We start from the raw sequence: 5,595 nt of genomic DNA, 5'->3' as shown, positions 1-5,595 counted from the left end.
GGGGGGGGGGGGGGGAGGGAATGGGAGGAAGTTTCCTGGAAATAAGTTATTTTAAGAGGTATTTTCTAGTTTTAAGAAAAGTGACAGAGAAATACTTGGCTCAAAACAACATTTTTAGAAGCATCCAACCTGTACTATTGTTCTTTTACAATATTGCTCCATTTGCATTCAGGAATAGACTAAGCCCATGGTCGGCAAACTGCGGCTCGCGAGCCACATGCGGCTCTTTGGCCCCTTGAGTGTGGCTCTTCCTAAGCCTTAGGAGTACCCTAATTAAGTTAATAACAATGTACCTACCTATATAGTTTAAGTTTAAAAAATTTGGCTCTCAAAAGAAATTTCAATCGTTGTACTGTTGATATTTGGAAAGAGTTTGACTAATGAGTTTGCCGACCACTGGACTAAGCCAATTTGTTTCAGTCCTGTTATAGATAAATTAGAAAGCCCATTTTCAGGGATCCTCATTTCTAGGGCCCTTTGGCTGCAGGCATAATAAACAGAGTGCAGGATTTGTGTCCTAGCTCTGCCTCTTCGTAGACCCACTTGTGACCTACCACAGCCTTTCTGGTCTGAATGGAAACTAATGACAAGATGGCTGCATTTTCATTATTCATCTTTCTCCCCAACTGTCCACAGCCTGGTTAGTTTCTTTCTATAAATCTTTCAATATTTGTATTTGCTCTCTTAATACTTTATGGGTTAAAACTTTTTTCTCTATTTTATTGGAGGCAAAGAGAGAGAGAAACTTTTATTGCCATAATTTGTTTATATGTTCTATTAGTATAATGGTTGCAAATTTCAATACATCTACCAAAAAGACCAAAATCAGGAACACTATCGTGAGCACCTTCATTTAATATAGTCACAGAAGTATATTGGCCTATTTGGATGCCTATTTGAGTTTCTGGATGAACCTTTCCTAAACTCAAAAAACTAGGACTGTTGCCCTTTGTCCTGAGGAGGCCATGGCAGGCTTTCTGTAGGCTTAAGCTGGGAAAGGAATTGTAGAAACAAAGCACTTTATAAGTGTACACATAATAATGGAATCTCTACTTCATGGATTCTTAGGAAACCAGTGCTTGGGAATAGGAAACAGATCTTTCTAACCTGTAGCTCCCCTAACATTCCCCAACCCCTCCCCAGCCCTTCCTGTTGAATACTGTTTCTAGGAAAATGAGCCAGAAGTGCCAGCCTTGGTTACTCCTGTACTCCCTTCCAGAATCAGAATCAAGACTTAGGGGTTGGTAACTTGTATGACCTCTTCACTTGAAACTTTCTCCTCATAGGAGGATGACTATCAGAATTAATCATTATTAGTCCATTGATAGATGAATGGGTGAAAAAGATGTGGTATATGTACACAAAATGGAATATTACTCAGCAATAAAAAATAATGAAGTCCAGCCATATGCAATAACATGGAGGGACCTAGAGGGTATTATGCTAAGTGAAATAAGCCAGACAGATAAAGACAAATACTAGCTTGGCCAGTGTGGCTCAGTGGTTGAGTGTTGACCCATGAACCAGGAGATTGTGGTTCGATTCCCTGTCTGGGCACATGACCGGGTTATGGGCTTGAATTATCTCCCTCTCCCTCTCTTAAATCAATAAAAATATTTTTAAAAAAAGAAAGACAAATACTGCATTTCACTTATATGTGAAATTAAAAATTTTTTAAACAAGCAAATAAAACAAAAACAGACTCATAGAAACAAAGAACAAACTGATGATTGCCAAAAGGAAGGGGAGTGGAGGGATGGGTGAAAAAGGTGAAGGGGAATATAGTCAATAATATTGTGATGGCTTTTCATACTGACAGAAGGTTAACAGATTTAGTTGGTGATTACATTGTAAGATATATAAATGTCAAAACACTATGTTGTACACCCAAAATATAGCCTTGTATGTCAACTATACTTTAATAATAAAAAGACTACAGACCTAAAAAAATATTAATCATCACTAGTTTTATGTTCCATAGTGTATATTAGACGTATACTTTCTGAAAAATAAGTTACTCAGTCATTGCTTCTCCCTCCTCCCCCAAATATTCTGAATAATAAACTCAACAAAGGGCACTATACATTTTTTCAAAGTTACATTTGATTATAAAATGTAATGTAAATGTTAAGAAAGAATTCTTAAGATAAGGTAACAAAGGAATTGAAATAAAATTTCACCTTTTCATTCAATAAAATCTGAGAAGTAATGATGTCAAGAAGATGAGAAAAATTGGCCAAGGTTCTTCCTCATCTAGCACAGGCAGAAGATGTTATTTTATTGTTGATATTAAGAAAAAATAAGTTTTTTATATATATTTTAATTTAAAGAAATCAGTAAGTTGGAAAGGTATGTGTTAGAAATCACTAGGAGAAACAAAGAAAACTTGATCAATAAAATACATTTTCTATATAAACTTCCAAGCCTGTGATAACTGTTCAAGGCAATTTTAGAAGAGCCTGTTTCAAAACATATGTTTATTTGTTTCTCTGATTTAGTCTATCAAGACAAGGATGTTCTCTAAATTAAGGTTGTTGCCTATTGAACATTTGGTGGTTGTATTCCTTACACAGTCAAGAAAATCATTGGAACTTGTTTTGATGGAATTAAAATTTAGAATGGAGGTGAGAAAAACACCTGGGAAGAGAACCCTACAAGCAGTGAGTGATGATACCAAACCACTGATATGGACCTCAACAGTTGTAGGGGTCCAAAGATGCCCTTCCAGTGAATGTGGTCAGAGAAGGGGTCCTTGTTCAGATGGGGCAGGATTTAATGTGGGCTTTACATGATCGTTACACTTTGGGAAGACAGGAAGGCAGAAACAGGAAGAACAATAAATAGCATTTCAAAATGAGGACAACATGGTGCTAGATTGGAGGAATTGAGACAGGACAGTGACTAGGATAGAAAAGAGTTTTCATCAGAATGTGAAAGGCACATGAAACCAGAGAAACTTGTCCTTCCTTTTGACTTCTCAGGGATCAAGCACAACATGGATAGAAAGCACATTTTTCTTTTGTGCCTGAGGTCCTCCTGAGCGCTAGGATTTAGACACAGTGGTTAAGAGCCACAGGGCTCTGCTGGCAGACTGCCTGGTTTGAAATGTCGCCTACCTGTGCAATCTACGCAAGTTCCTTAAACTCATCTTTAAAATGAAGTTTAAAAAATGGCATCTATCTCATAGGGGTTTTGAGTATTACATGGGTTCATGTACGCACAGTGTTTAGAACAGTGCCTGGCCCACGGCGCAGGGTACATTTTAGCTATAGTTATCCTATGAATTTGCTGTTCCTTGCCACTCCTCTTCCCTTTGCCCATGAAATTTATTTTCTGAGATTTTTAAGCAGGGGAAGGACACGAAGAAAGGGATGCATTAGAAAAATTAATCTGATGGCAGACCACAAGGTAGACTGAGAAGAAGAAAGGAAGAGCTATTACAAAACAAGAAGAGGTTTTCTAGTTCCCAGAACTGTCAAAGAATGTCTTGACCAAATGCCTTTGCAGTGCTTTTTCCTATTCTGCTTTTAAATCTTTTTGAAGGCCATTAAAAGTACAATAGGATCCATACTTTTCCACTTGCAGTCAGCTTTGATCTAACATGGGACAGGGTAACCCATTGTAAGCATTTTCACAAAGACCTTTCAAAATGAGTTCTTTTTCAAAGTCCTCTCTTGAGAGCAGAAAAGCTTTCCCAAAAATCTTTAAATGAGGAAAGGAATTCAGCCTAGAAGTTTCTGACTGTGATCCTACAGGGATGCACTCTGGACAAAAGTTCAATTTACCTTTCATATAGTTTCCAAAAGTACCAGGAATCCCTGTTCGTTTCTCAGTGTCACTGGTTCTCAGGAGAACAAGGTAGCGTCTTCACTTCCCTTATAATCTTAATTCTCTTGTGTTTTTTCCCCTCACTTATTTCAGAATTATGCTGTAGGGTCACAGCAATATAAAATATGAATATTTGGCCAGAAAGAACGCAGATGGGAAAGAAGTTGTGGGAAATGTTACTAAATTTCAGATAGATGATCACTTTTCTTCCGAGAGACTAATTCAGTGTATAGTTGAAATGAACTAGCACCTAATGTTTGAGTAATCCATGTTTATATAGTCTAGGTAGTCCACTCCAGCATTGGGGAATAGACAGGTGGGGTCAGATGAGCAGAAATAAATCATATTTTTTCTGGTGCCCTAGGGGGTGCTCATAAGTATGACCTGCTATTTATCGTCATCTATCCCATGGCATCTGCCATTTCCTTCTTATTTTATTTTATTTTATTTTTTATGCAGCATCAATTGGTGCTGGTGATCACCACTGCTAAGATGTGCACAGTGGGGCTGTTCTGTGATATGTGGTGCCTCTCCTTCCCAGATGCTACCAATGGAGCAAAAGGGTGGGATAGTCTTAGAAACTTGGATAAGCCAAAGTTGCACTGTTGGCTTATGAATGTTGATTCTCTCCACTTTGTGTCACACTTATGACTTGGATCTCACAACAGTGTTTCCCTGCACCCAGTGTCTATTATTATGGAGTTTTTAGTAAAATTTGCTTTATCAATTTTTAAAATTTGAAATTCCTATCCCAGCCCAGTGGGCTAGACAAATTTTGAGTACTCTGCAATAAAATGCCTTTTTTTGAATCCAGTCCATGTGCAGAAGTCTCTCTTTTTTTACATGAGTTTCTCCCAGGAAATCTCTTGGCCCCTGATACAAACAGACTCAAGCCAAAAATTCCAGATGTTAGCACTATTTGGGTTCAAGCTGGAACTCCAAATACATTTATATTTTTGACGATTCTACTTTTAAAGAACTGCTTAACATAAGCATTCACCTTTTTTAATGTTTAAGTTTTCAAGCAGTTATATTGAATTACTAAGTTTGTGGCCATGGTTATGGTGAAAGTTTGTTGCATTCAGTGGATTTTTCAAATATATCCTGTCCTAGAAAAGCTGTCTTCTTTATATCTTAGGTCATTCGATATTATTTTACAGAGAAAATTGATCTGAAGCAATACTTTCATGTGAAGTTCCCAACTGAACTTCAGGATCAATTTAAAATGATTCTTGTATTTTATTTTGTGTAATAAAATTAAGCAACAGTTGAACTTTTGAAGGGCGAGAACCCCTTGAGGGCACGTCCAATGTTTTATTCATCTTCTTAACCCTGTGCGTAGCATAATGCCTGATGCAGAGAATGCATTCAATAAGTATTGGCTTCATTAATTACTCTGTTGGGGACATTAATATTGGAAACCTAGAAAAGTTGGATCAATAGGGCATGATCAATTTGAGTCAATCTATTCTTACAAAATGTTTATGCATCTCTCTATTAAAAGTTTCTACATCCTTCCAGTTTTATTTCCTCTCAGAAACATGTTTCTTATCAGTCCCAGCTCAGAAATATATATTTTTTGAAAAAATATTTTTCAAAAGTAAAATGATTAAGTCTTTGGTCCTGTTGGAAATGCAGTGAAGACATTTACCTATGGCCATAAAATGCAAATGAAAAGTCAACCTTGATGGCGTTAGATGAATGTAATAACCAGATTCACAAATCCATTCTGTGTCCTGACTCTTTCCTGTTCTGCCTTGGAAACTT

The sequence above is a fragment of the Myotis brandtii genome, unplaced genomic scaffold (assembly GCF_000412655.1).
Source record: "Myotis brandtii unplaced genomic scaffold, ASM41265v1 scaffold31, whole genome shotgun sequence".
NCBI classification, from domain to species: domain Eukaryota; kingdom Metazoa; phylum Chordata; class Mammalia; order Chiroptera; family Vespertilionidae; genus Myotis; species Myotis brandtii.
This window is presented reverse-complemented; position numbering follows the sequence as displayed.